This window comes from Callorhinus ursinus, unplaced genomic scaffold, assembly GCF_003265705.2.
Source record: "Callorhinus ursinus isolate GAN/ISIS: 27379988/994484 unplaced genomic scaffold, GSC_fseal_2.0 scaffold3, whole genome shotgun sequence".
NCBI lineage: Eukaryota > Metazoa > Chordata > Mammalia > Carnivora > Otariidae > Callorhinus > Callorhinus ursinus.
In genome coordinates, this window is record NW_027397065.1 from 77,257,340 (window position 1) to 77,272,127 (window position 14,788).

The window sequence follows — 14,788 nt, forward strand, 5'->3', positions numbered from 1 at the left end:
GGTCTGGCAGTTCTCAGACTCAGTGCTGGGAAATACATTATTTTCATGTTTTCCATAGACATCTATATGACAATCCCAGATGCAGAAAGTCTGAAATTGAGAGATAACATATATGAGTCTTGTCATAATCTCTCTCTCCCTCCTATCTTGCTTTCTTAATGGTGATTCCAACTTAATGATCAACATAATATATTAACAGATATAAAGGAGGAGAAATAATTTTCCTTCTACCCTCCTATGTTCTTGGCTGAGATTCCCTTGTAATAAAAGATCAGCTGAAGAAAAAACAAATAGAAGTTTAATAACATGTATAACTCCTGTCTACATGGGAGATACCCAAGAAAACTGAGTAACTGCCAGAAATGGTCCAAGTCACCACCTGAAATACCATCTCCAGCTAAAGACAAAAGATACTGGTGAGAGGCAGTTATAGGAAGTTATCAAGCAAAGCACAATAAACAAAGTTGAAGTTGTTACACAGATTTAAGTCAATGCCTTCTCCATTGATGAGTTTCTCATTATTTAATCATCCTTCTCTTCCTGGTACAGAAAACACAAGTGTTAATCTGTGCTCTGTTACCAGTTTGGTAGGAACACATAATATTACCATTTCTGCACCATGAGGCAAACATTTATAAGGTGAGGGAATGAGAGTATATCACTGAGTTTCCAATTGTTTTCTCTTAAAATATGAGTGTGCTCAAAATAGACTAATAACCTCCCATCACTCTTAGAGTAAAAACAAAACAAAGCAAAAATAATTGGTTTTAGAATGTTCTAAAGGTCCCATGTGATCTAGGTTCCTGTTACATTTCAAACTTCAACACCTTTCCCTTTCAACTCCAAGTGTATGGCCCTCTTTTATTTCCAGAGCCATTACAAGGGCTGCTTTAACACCTGAGAAAAAAATCTCTTCATCTGTTGCAGGAGATCATTGAAGGGACATGACCACAGGTTGACCCCGAGATAGATTACCCCCAGGCAATTAGAAGCTCTTCAGTAGAGCAGGGATTACTACCTATGTTTCCTGACTTTTGCTTATACATTATAACCCATATCATTATCACTCAGAGGAATTTGTGCATAGCAGTTGTTCAATAGAGGTGATTTTTAATTAATTACCACTATTCCAAGAAGTCAGTGTAACTTAACTTGCCTTGTGAAATTCATAGGAAACAAGATTTTAAATACATCTATATATGTAAATCATATATATCTACATCTATATCTATCCATCTATCTACACAAACACACATGCATTTGTACATGTTTATGTATATAAGACACATATATATTGTATGTACTTTTATATGCATATAAAACATGTATATATATATATATATATATATACACATTAAGTTTAAATACGTATATAGAAAATGTTAGGAGATATGTTTAGTACAATATATTAACACCATATTGTTATATATGCATGTGTGTGTTTATTATAGTTATAGACTTACCTGGATGTACATTTACAAATTGTATCTAAAAATGCCCATGTCCCCTAGGTCTCAGCTGAGGCCAATTGAATCTTAGTAACAAAGTGTAATCTAAGGGTTAAGTCTATTTTAAGGTGAGCCAGGTGATTCTAAATTGCCACCAGGGTTGATAAATACTCACTTAGAGGGCATAAAGAGAGAGGAAAGTCTTCAGCCATGTACACACACAGACTGAGGCTTTGGAAGCCAGAAGAAGGATAACTTTGTACAACATAATTTCCAAGCTATAAAGTAACATTTAATTATGTTAACATTTATTTTTCTAAGTTTTCTTTCTTTTGGTTCATATATACATAGTTACTCTAATAAATTCTATATTAAAGTATGGGAAACATTTTTCCATAAATATCTCCTTTGGAGGTGCTATCATTCATCTACTTCCTATTTGTGTGTGTTCTTTCAAAATGTAATCACAAATGTTGCTTTTATAAATCCTTTTGGCCAATGATATGTGAGTCTGAATTACTTTTCAAGAGGATATTTGAAAGCCTTTCAAGCAAATTGTCCGTTTTGAAGAACACTGTAATCAGCTATTGCAAAAACAGAAGACTAAAAAGATAGACATGTTTCAATACATTGCTTAAAAGCCAACAACTTGACAAGGGTTGTTACAGAGAACTCTTGTTTGTACTGAATGGCTCATGACACAACAAAATAGGCGTGGGATATCTTCAAAAGGCATTGAGTTCCAGGAATGCTCAGTCTGGGCATTAGGATTTTTGGCTGAAAATACTACTTTGTAACAATCTGATTGAGACAGTTTTTAGACACATACTGGATTTTATGCTTTTGTGTTTATGTGTTTTATTCCAGAACACTATAAAGCCAAAAAAAAAAAAAAACAACTTACTAATTATGAGCCAAAGAACTAATACCCTTCATAGAGAGAAATACTTAATCTTTCTTCTTATTCTAGTCACAGATGATTCATAATCTCTTCTTCCAGCTAACTTAAAGAATTTTGACCCCTGTGATTTTTCCCAAACCTATCCCATTTTCACTGCCCTCTTAAGGGCCCCTCCTTCTATCCCTCCTGATTCTACTTCTGGTTTTACTAGTTTCTGAACATCCACAAATGGGTGTCTGCTGAGAGTCAAAGTTGAATGCAATTAAGTGGTTGATGAAGAGGAATGGGAGAGGTGGCCTCAAGCTGAATTAAATCCAAGTGCTGGGCAGTTACTGCCAACCCAAACCTCAGGTAGTTAGTCTGTCTCTGCATGAGTCTGAAGTAAGTTCTGACTTGTGGAACTTCTGGTCCCCAGTCCCTCAGCTCAACAACTCTTCATTCAACCCATGGAAGACACTATATTTCTTCCTGCTCAGCTCCAGTGGATGATGGTACCATAATCTCTGCTGAAGGCATCTGCTGATCTTTGCTGGGAAGCCTCTTCAACACCAGGAAGAAGGTAAGGCTGTGGGAATCACAGTCAGGAGACTTTAAGGGGGAAACAAAACACATATGAAATGTCTTAAAGTACTGACACAAGTACAAATCTCACTTCCAGCTCAATTATGACTACTATACGCACATGACAGATAAGGCCTGAATAAAGTCTCAACACAGTTCTTATGTTTTACTTTGTTAAAAATCATGAAATTAACAAGCATAAAACCAATGAATCATTGAAGTAGTACTTAGTAAAAGTTTGTTGTGCACACACAAAAAGACCGTTCATTGAACCAAAACATGGAATGAGATTCTAGGGCATATTATTATAAAGCAACTTACATAGTAAGAAAGCAGTGACTGTTTATTCTTCACAGTGATTGGTTATAATATCAGAAATTTTTTAAGCGATAGAAAATTGGTCAGTGGTTACTTCATATCAGTTTTGGGAACCAGTTTAAGTTTTGCTCATGATTTCCAGAGGCATAAGCAAGAAATGACCCAGGCCAAGTCAGTCTTGCAAAATAAGCTAAATTAAGCTTTGCATGTATGATTAAGCTGATTTTGTATGCTCAGGGAACTTTCAAGTCTGGTGTCGGCTTTTGATTTTAATAACTTCTAATTCTTTACATTTAAGAAATTGATGTAAAACGTTGGCAATACAAAATGGACATTCAGCTGTTTTGTTGTAATCTAGCTCTTCTATCATCATTTTAGCTCATTGTCTCTCTCCTTCATCGGTCATTAGTGTTTTAAACTGGAATTAGCTCTGAGGTTTAGTCTGTTTGGTCACTGACATACAAACTGGAAACTTCTGAGTCTGTTTTCAATGATTTAATTCCACACTTATGATCGTCATTATCGCCTGTGTTTCCATGGTTTCAGTTAATGATGTTCTTAGTTTGATGCTCTGAGGATGTTAGCAATAGTGGAAATTAGCAGCATCTCTTACATTTTCTTCAAGTTGGCCTGTGGCAGGTATACCTGAATGTACTTGTAAACTTATTCCTTTTTAAAGCTTTAATCTGTTGATGCTGTGGAAGGTTTATAAACTACAATGGGATTTACTAAAGAAGAGTGTTTTTTACATTATACAAAATAATTGTCTGTGAATTCTTCCTGAATCACCCTGGCAACAATTCTTTTGGTTCCGGCAGGCCGGAATTTTATTCTTTATTGACACCAATTGTATCACGGGCAGAAAAAATTCTCAGATAAACATAAGTCATAATTACATGATTATAATATATGTACTCAATTAGAATTATAATTGTTTCTAAGTGTATTAAAGTATAAAGTGAAATCTATACTAACAGGTAAAAAACAGAACCGCGCTTTTTTTTTTTTCTTTTAAATATCTTTGGTGGTATGAGTGGGGTAGGGGATCATGAAACGCATTAGGGTGTTAAGTAGTACCTTTGGAAAGCTAGGAAGTAAATAGCAACTGGGGAAAAAGATCAGAAAATGGAACCTGGATGTATGGAACCTAGGGTAAATTTTAGATGCTATGAAATTGCATTCTGACATAAACACCTAAACAAAACTCATCATGTTACATGAAGAAATGGTTTTTACCGAAATCAGTATGTACAATGATGACAAATAATCAACTTCCAGAAGTAAAATCTTTTTTATGTAGGTGCAAGGAAAGGAAATTAAGAATGTTTTACAACTGGCCTTAATTGAACTTAAAGTTTTAGTGACAGCTTTGTAATAATTGGAACTCAATGTAGGTTTCTCTTTGACCAAAAACTCTGAAACTGTCTCAGGGAAAACAGCAATTCTTAAAATAAAAACTTAGTATACTAAATCAAAGGATGTAAAGTAACTGAGTGTAAGCTTGCCCTTTCCATCATGCAAAAAACCAATAAGAAGCAAGATGTTGAGGTAAGGAAAGCCAGCAAACCAAAGGGATGGCCGACTATTGTCCTAAAGAAACATCTTAACTCAGCATAAAAATTGAGCCTCTCTTATGTTAGAAAGAGGGAGAAAGAGCCTCTCTTATGTTAGAAAGGAGGAGATTGGAATCAGGAGGTGACTGATGTCTATAGCTATTCAGGTACTTGCAAAGAAGGTCCAAGGAAGGTTATGAAACTTTCTGTCCTTGGTCAGTTGATCTGTGTACAAAAATCGGTCCTGTCATTCCAGTAAATCTTAAACATAGCATTTTTATTTCTGTAGGTAGTTATCTCTTGGGGGGGGTAGTTCTGGGTGAAGAGTCGTTTCCACAAATCTTGACTATAAGCAAAATTCCTTCAATGATTAACATGACTTTGTGCAGGTCTAAGCAGAAGTTTCTAAGCTATAGTTTACAGCAGCAAGGGAAATAGAAGCACTCTAGAGTCAGATATGCTAAGTTCCCCCAGTTACACTAACAAACAAAAGTTTCAAAATTATATCCCACTCATACTACCCAAGGAGTATTTTCTCTTCTCCATATTTGCATTATATATTTAATAAAATTATCTTTTTTGCAGAGTGTGGGGACGGATATTTGTTAAGAAATAGATCTATGAGCACTAGGTGTCTTGTAAGTGATGTATCACTAAATTGTACAACTGAAACTAATATACTAATATTATACTGTATGTTAAATAACTGGAATTTAAATAAAAACTTGAGACTAAAAAAAAGAAAATAGAGCTACCATTTCTTCCAGAAACTAAAAATGATCATCAGAAATCAGTGGTAGAAATGTATTTTACCAGAAAATTAAGAAAAATGAGTCTAATAGATACATTCCAAGTATTCCCTTCTGTTTACGAAGACTTTTCTGTTCCTTGATATGTAGTAATAATTGCTTCCATTAGAAACTACAGAACAGGGCGCCTGGGTGGCTCAGTTGGTTAAGCGACTGCCTTCGGCTCAGGTCATGATCCTGGAGTCCCGGGATCGAGTCCCACATCGGGCTTCCTGCTCAGCAGGGAGTCTGCTTCTCCCTCTGACCCTCTTCCCTCTCGTGCTTTCTATCTCTCATTCTCTCTCTCTCTCAAATAAATAAATAAAATCTTTAAAAAAAAAAAAAGAAACTACAGAACAAAATTATATGTCATCTATAGGCCATAATATTCTCTGACATTAGAAAAAACTTGTTAAAATAAGGCTATTAATACTTCCAAATAGATAGGTATATGATCTATGTTAATAGAAAAATAAAAATAGGTGATAGTAATTTCTTCCTGAAAATAACTTGATATTTAATTTTAAAAGAATACTTCCTATCAGGAGTCAATAAGCCATCAGTATATCTTGTCTTTATTTTGGGTCATATCAAAATGACGACAGCAACAAGCACAAAACTGCTGAAACTTTCACTGTCCCCTAACTCAGTCTTTGTTTAAATGGCATAGGCATTGATGGGACACCTGGGTGGCTCAGTCTGTTAACTGTCAGACTCTTGATTTTAGTCCAGGTCATGATCTCAGGGTAATGACATGGAGCCCTGCACCAGTCTCTGTGCTCAGTGTGGAGTCTGCTTGAAATTCTCTCTTTCAGGGCGCCTGGGTGGCTCAGTTGGTTAAGTGACTGCCTTCGGCTCTGGTCATGATCCTGGAGTCCCGGGATCAAGTCCCACATCGGGCTTCCTGCTCAGCAGGGAGTCTGCTTCTCCCTCTGACCCTCTTCCCTCTTGTACTTTCTATCTCTCATTCTCCCTCTCTCTCAAATAAATAAATAAAATCTTTTAAAAAAAGAAAAGAAATTCTCTCTCTCTCTCAAATAAATAGAATCTTAAAAAAAAATGGCATGAGCATTGAAATGATTAGTGAATGCACTATAATAGTTTGTCCTTAAAAGCCAGGATTGTTAATCTCTACAATCATCCAACATTTGATTATGTTCTCCCTTAAAATGAAAATTGGAATTCGGTGGAAAAACCACATTTTGGAGTAATTGAGATTATGTTTATTCACAGAGTGTCTTGTTTTCCTTATGTGCTGCCAGACATCTGGATAAAAACTGAAAATTTTAGCAAAATATTAACATCTTTCCAAGTATTTAAGTGTTGATTGCATTTTATGTTTCACTCTAAATATTTGATGAAATTTAGTTTTATCTATAAAATATATATACTGTTGCCCTGGTATCTCTGAAGTAATCTCTCTAGCATTCCAAAGTTAGGTTACTATCTGATTTGGGAAGAGACAAGTGAATATGTGATGAAATTTTAGAATTGAAAGAGATAAAATTGTTGGCCAAATTTAATATTTGTGGTGAACAATTTTAGTATTTTTCTAAATCCTATGTTTGTATTTGTGACCAACTATAACAAGAACCTCTTGTTGAGCTGTAAATGCCCTGTATTTTCCCCTCAATGAAATGACCCTGAGTGCTAAAATCATACAATTAAAACCAAGTGTACAAGAAACTATCTGTCGGTCTCATTACTATGTAGGACAGTCTTTGAGGTTTTAATTGGAATAATAAAGTAGTTAACTGAAAAATTTGAAAATAAGAGGTGATAATTTTTTCATGAAGGTAAGATGTATCATTGATATCCAATAAAATATTTTAGAAGTATAGAAAAATCAAATGAATAAGCCATATAAAACAATTGTTTATCGCTATTCTAACATACAAATGAAATTGGGAAATATATCCCATTTCCTTTAAGGCAGAAATAAAATAGAATTACTAGTTAAGAAGTCAATCTAGAACCCATTTAAATAAATTACATGACGTAATGGAAAAGAGAGAACACGAGGTCAGCATAAGGGAAAAGTGACTTTAAAATATCAAAAAATGCAGTTCTTATAGAATTCTGTTTATCAAAAATTTAATACAGAAACTAAATACATTTTCAATAAATTCAAATAAATTTTTGTCTCTAGATAAAATCTAAAATATGTGTTAAGGAATAGGTATTTAAAAACAACCAAGAAAACCTCAAAAAGAAATGAATCTCTAGAATATTGTTTCATTAGTCATTGGAACATACTATAAATTTTATCTTAGTGAAATCAGTACTACATTGGCAAAGAACATAAAGTAGTGAAACAACAGAAGATGCACAAATGGATTACAACATTCATAATTGTATGGTATGTTGTAATCATATTTTGACAGTGAGAAAATTATGGATTGTGTTTGGGAGCTGGGAAAGGACTTTTGACCTAGAAATTTGAAGACATACATATAAAAGTTAAAAATTGCAAGAAAACGTAGGAGAAACGGTTTGAGTATAATCAACGAGTGGATTAATCTCAAAAAATTAACACCAAGGAAACTGGATCTCCTCAAGAAAAAGAAAAAATGTGTAAACATTAAAATTATCTGTATGACTAAATACCCTATCGAAAAATCAATATTACAATTGATGACATAGGACGTAAGAATGACAAAGGACTGCTAACTATTTCATACAAAAACACTTCTTACATTGAAAGCAATTTTTGTGAGAAGCATATAGTTGATTTTTAAAAATTATCTGTTTTGATGAATTTTGACTTGAACTAATGGACATATGCCATTAATTTGCAATGTAATCACTGACATTTGGCTTTGTGTGTTTTATTGTACTCTTTGTCCCATTTGTTTCATTGTTTTGTGTAACATTTTTTTCTCTTAGTGCCTCCTTTTGAAATCTATTTCCCCTTAGTATTTTCGTTATAGATCACTTTGAGTAAAACGTAACTTTTTTCTCCTGCCATTTAAATTGGAGATTCCAAAATACATAATTAAATTCTTATGGTTAATAAGAATATCATTTGAAAGAAAATGCTAACCTCCCAAAACTAGTTCTATTCAGTGTCTTTCATGCTTTTTAATTCTCTCTACATGCTAAACCCATACCCATTATTACAACTTTATGAAATTAAAATTCACTTACAATTTTTTATGTATTTGTTTTCATTTTATATCTGCATATCTCTATTTACTTCTGGTATACTTTTTCTTGGGCTAAAGGAGTTCCCTTATAGTTTATATAGTTTATATAGTTTATATTAATGTATGGCTAATTTTATTTTGAAAAAAACTATATTTCATTTCACAATTAATATTTGTGATGAGAACAAAAACCATGGTTGACTGTCTATTTTCTCTCAGCAATTTAAGAATATTTTGGTCTGGCATTTTAGTTATTTTGTTTAAAATAACCTCGAAGGAACAGGACACTTCTGAATATTTTGTATATATTTACATATAAGCCTGTATACACATATCAAACATTGTGTGCATTTATATAAATAAGATAAATATAAATAAAGATGGGTCTATATGAGGTTTTTTGAGTACTTATGCTTAGGTTTTCTTTTTTTTTTTTAAGATTTTATTTATTTATTTGAGAGAGAGAGAGAGCACGAGAGGGAAGAGGGTCAGAGGGAGAAGCCGACTCCCTGCTGAGCAGGGAGCCCAATGCGGGACTCGATCGCGGGACTCCAGGATCATGACCTGAGCCGAAGGCGGTGGCTTAACCAACTGAGCCACCCAGGCGCCCTATGCTTAGGTTTTCAACTGTATAGTAAAGGTGTAGCTTGATGGCTTTCAAATTTTGTGGACTTGTAGCCATTTTTCTCTTCGATAATTGTTTCCCATTCTCCTTGCCTCTTGGATTCTAAGATCCCCTTCTTAAATCACCCTCTTAAAAGTTTTTATTTTTTACTTTTGTTTTTCAATCTATGTATTTTCTATTCATCCATTTTCCAGTTCACTATCACTCTCATTTCCAATCTGTCATCCAATAATCCGTTGTTAATTTAGAATACTTTTTTTGTTCTAGAATTTTCCATGTAGTTATGTTATATAGACTTGTTTTCTGCTCCAATTCTACAGCCTTTCAACCACTTTTGAACAGTTCATTCAGTTGATTAAAATCTGTTACTGTTAACTTCAATATCAGAGTTATATATGGATCTGTTTCTATTGCCTCTTTATTTTCTTGGAAATTTAAAAAAAAAAAAAAAAGTCCTAGAAGTCATTAATATTTCTAGCGACGATTTATCACCCTATCCTCTAATCTGCTGCTAGACTGGAAACCTCACTTTAATCCAATCAGGTATGGACTGAGCTGATTCCAGGCTGGGTCATAGTCTTCTAATAATTTTATTTTTAAGATTTTATTTATTTATTTGAGAGAGATAGAGAGTATAAGCACGGGGTGGGGGGAGGAGAAGCAGGCTCCCTACGGAGCAGGACTCTGGGATCATGACCAGAGCCAAGGGCAGACACTTAACCAACTGAGCCACCCAGGTGCCCTGGTCTTCTAATAATTTATATCTTATTTTGCTAGTTTCTAGGGGGGCAGACCTCTGAGTCTCAACTGAGAGCATGGCATATTTACTAGTCCCTTCCTACTTAGTCTTGAATTTGTTTCCTTGGCATGGAGTGTGCTTCTAAGAACACCCTGCTTTCAGTTGTTTCTTTTTGGTCTCTTAGGCTTTCATCCTGCACAGCTAGACACTTGGGTAAATGCCTCTAGGGGATTAGTTTCCTTTTGGTTTAAAATAAGGCCTCTTCACAAAGGCAGCTTCCTCACACCGACCTCCGAAGTTTGTGTCGCTGCTGAGTGCTGCAGGATTGTTTGACACGGATTGGACTGGCAATCACTTTCAGCTTTTTGGGGGAGCTGTTTCTTTTAGTGGTTAGTTTTATGATGATCTGAAGATATTTCCTGGATGTGGACTATAACTCACATAGTGAGTTATTTAATAGGTACAGAGTTTCAATTTGGAAAGAAAAAGTTCTGAAAATGCATAATGATGATTGAACAACAATGTAGATGTCCTTATGCCATACTTAAAGTTTATCATTTTAACCATTTTTATGTTATATATTTTTATGACAAAAAGTGTGGATTTAAATCAATAGTCAATAAATTAAATCTAAAATGATTTTTTTTAAAGATTATTTATTTATGTATTTATTTGAAAGAGAGGGAGAGCACAGAAGGAGAGGGAGAGAGAGAAGCAGACTCCCCGCCGAGCAGGGAGCCCAATGCGGGGCTCGATCCCAGGACTCCGGGGTCCAGACCCAAGCCGAAGGCAGACGCTTAACGACTGAGCCACCCAGGTGCCCCTAAAATGATTTTTTAAAACATATTAGTATTGCATTTTATTTATGGGTTTTCCCACAGTTAATGTAATCTCAACCAGGTGTATTCTTCAATATCTGTGAACATATTAAGCTAGTCCTTTTTTTTCCATTCAATGTCATAAATCTTCTTAACTTTCATTACTCATTTGGACTCTTAAATATTAAAAAAATGGTATATGATGCATTGTGGAGGACCATAAAATCAAAGTATACCTTACTTGCTAAAATATGGTAAGAAAAATAAAAATAAAAAGAACCTATTATAAATGCTTGAGAAGAAAGATCTGTGGAGGAGGTCATAGGTGAGATGGGCCTTGAAAAATATACATAGGGGCGCCTGGGTGGCTCAGTTGGTTAAACCGCTGCCTTCAGCTCAGGCCATGATCCCAGAGTCCTGGGATCGAGCCCCACGTCGCGCTCCCTGCTAATGCAGGGAGCTCCCTGCTCCCTCTGCCTGCCGCTCCCCCTGCTTGTGCTCTCTCCCCCCCACTCTCGCTCTCTCTGTGTGTCAAATAAATAAATAAAATCTTTAAAAAAAAAAAAAAGAAAGAAAGAGAAATATACATAAATACTTCCACAATAATTCAGATTTTTGATACCAAACAGAGGACAGTTTATCCTCAATAGTGGTATTAAAATTGTGAATCATTTTATTCACAATTTATTGTGAATCATTTTATTAAGTGCTCAAACATTTAAACATGTATTTACAGATCTATTATTAAACACATACACAATTTTTCTCTTTGGGACATTTTTGTCATTTCATAATTTTAGCCAAAATATTGTAAGACTTTCTTCATTTGTTGTTCAAGAATAATGATGTCTAGTCTATTTTGCTGGTTCAGCAAAATACAAATTCTAAAATCTGTAAACAATGTGGAAACAGACTTTTATGTCCATCCTTAGGTAAGCATTTTCTTTTTCATTATAGCAAGGTTTCGTAGAGTAACAGTCTACAATCCAAGGACAGGTGGGCCCTGTGGTTTTCACCTTGCTGAATGTTGCCAGATACTCTGTCGTGCCCCCACTGAAATCATTCTCTGGTGTTTTACCTTACATTGGAGGAAAAATGCAGTCACCTTAATGAAATCCCCTTGACTCTATTTCAGTCAAGATTGGTCAACAGAAAGAATCAATATTCTCTTTTACCTATGAGTCCAATAATACATGGTGAGGCAACAAAACACAGACTTTTAAATTGACTATATCTTTTCCCCTAATCTTTCTAACTTTACCTCTGGTTTTGCTTAATCTGGGGGTCTTTTGCTTAATTTGGCATGAAGGTACTGTGATACTTGAATGTTACCTCTATTGAAAAGTTAATTTTTTAGAGTGTGACCATCTCTCTTCCTTTAAAGCAAAAGTGATGTACAAATATTCCAAAAATAGAAAAGGAGGGATCATTATTGATTTATAAGACAATGTTTAAAAGATAAATCTAACACAAGAGACAACTATGTGATTGTAATAACTGGATAAACTCCCGGTAGTCTGCTAGCTTAAGTAAATTAACAATTGAAACTAAAGAAGGAGACCCAGAATTAAGAAAAGAATTAGGGGCGTCTGTGTGGCTCAGTCGTTAAGCGTCTGCCTTCGGCTCAGGTCATGATCCCAGGGTGCTGGGATCCAGCCCCGCATCAGGCTCCCTGCTCTGTGGGAAGCCTGCTTCTCCCTCTGCCACTCTCCCTGCTTGTGTACCCTCTCTCACTGTCTCTCTCTCTCTCTGTCAAATAAATAAATAAAATCTTTAAAAAAAAAAATTAGACTGTTACCTAAGCCATAGGTAAATTTTAAATAGTTGGACTTAAGTCCTTACTTTAAGAGCTTTTTTACATATTACAGTATAACTCTAAAAAAAAATTCAGTTTGCCCTCATTTTTGTATTTACCTTATGTCTACTGAATTATTGAAGTTCATAAGTATCTTTTAATTTTCTATTTTGGAACTGGCTCCATGGCATAGATTCTCAAGTGTGAAAGAGAAGTACATTCATCCTTAGTGTACATATATCTTTTTTGAAATTGCTTCCCTTAAACAATTTCAAATACTCCTGTGTATTAATACACGGACAGTATTATTTTCTATAATGTACCACAATTTTTTGTATCTACTCTCCAAAGACAATTTGATAAACACAGATAGTTTTCCAGGATTTAAATGAAGTCCACATTCTTGTCTTTTATCACAGATCCTTTTTTATGATCTTTTATTTCCCGCTTTCATTTTATATATATTTTAAATTGTCACACTCAGTGTCACCAACATGTATTGTTGTACCTATGAACTATATTTAAACTATTGACACATCAAATACTTTATATATTTCAAAGAATTTTTAATCACCAGATACAAAGCCTTTGATACCATCAGGGTCACTTTGTGGAAATACGAATAGGAACTTTGGGGAAAAAAATGATCTTTTGATGATTATCTGCCCCCAAGTCATGATGAAAATAGTACCAAGTAATGTGGCAAAACTGAACTAATTTTTTATTTTTTTTAAATATTTTATTTATTTATTTATTTGAGAGAACGAATGAGAGAGAGAGAGAGAGAGAGAGAGAGCATGAGGGGGGGAGGGTCAGAGGGCGAAGCAGACTCCCTGCTGAGCAAGGAGCCCTATGCGGGAACTCGATCCCGGGACTCCAGGATCATGACCTGAGCCAAAGGCAGTCGCTTAACCAACTGAGCCACCCAGGCACCCTGAACTAATTTTTTAAATGAAAATAAAGTACTATGGAGGCAGCAAAGTTTTATTAGTCTGAGTACGTATGATTCATCTAAGGATATTTGGACCCTGTTCTAGGGGAGTTTTAAAATAACAATAAAATTGCCATAAAATAATAGCAAAGTGATACTTTTTTGTACAGCTTGTGCCAAAATCTTGTTAACTTTAAAAATAAGAACCAGATTGAAGTGAGAAACTTTGGGGTTTTCATTTTTAACATTTTTCTATGCAAACAGCACTTACCCCAAATGTTAACATGAACTATTTAAATTAAAATGCAACAATTACGACTAAGTGCATTAATTTTCTGGTCATTTACTATGTTGATCTTGCAAAACATCAAGATCATAAGATTATAAATAAGAAATATTTGTAGTTAATTATTAGGATAAGAACCTAACTTGGAAGAAAATGTGTGAGATAATTTTCTAAATCTTCCCATTACAATTAGACTAAAGAATTTTGCTGTTTGCCATTAGACCATGTAATTAATGTATAGTTTGAAAAACAGGTAAAGAAAGTCAGCAAAGCATACAAAAAAATTCAAATGTTCTATTTTACCAAGGTACTGTGTTTTATTTTATGCCAGAATTAAAACAAAAACTTAGTTTTGAGTTGGTTTTAGCTGGCATATTCAGAATTAAATGATTATTCAGTGTCCACTAAACAATAGATGAAAAATATAAGATAAAAAATAAGCATAATGGGTTGGGACTTGTGTTTCAAAACATCTCTATACTCTTCAGAAATATATAGTCTCCCCCATATTCTTATTTTTCAAGGCTACCAGAAAAAAACAGCAATTTCAACTGGGTTATTTGTCAAGAAATTTTTATTCAAAAGCTAACAGGCGTGCTGAATCATAAGCTGAATTTTTTTCAGTGTTGGATTCAAGACTCTTTTTAGATCTTTTTAGAAAGGAATCAAAAGTAGTGAGTCATGCAAGACTGAAATTAAAGACAATAGAACAGCTACTAGCTTTGTGATCATGGGCAATTTAACTCACCATTTGAACATGCTTTCTTCATGTATAAAATTGGAATAATTCTATTTGTTAGCATGCTTTCAACTACAAGTTATGGAAAAGTCAACTGAAAAAGGCCTTAACAATAAGGAACTTTATTAACTTTCAAAAGA

General features: G+C 34.4%; 1 protein-coding gene across 1 annotated transcript in view; it reads left to right on the top strand.

The window, feature by feature from the left end:
• The window catches only part of CDH18 (cadherin 18), a 990,219-nt gene that overhangs the window by 380,313 nt on the left and 595,118 nt on the right, over window positions 1–14,788 (top strand). The window contains exon 3 of the mRNA XM_073891068.1: window positions 2,765–2,908. The gene's annotated coding sequence lies outside the window, so the exon portion shown is untranslated. The remainder of the gene's footprint in view (window positions 1–2,764; window positions 2,909–14,788) is intronic.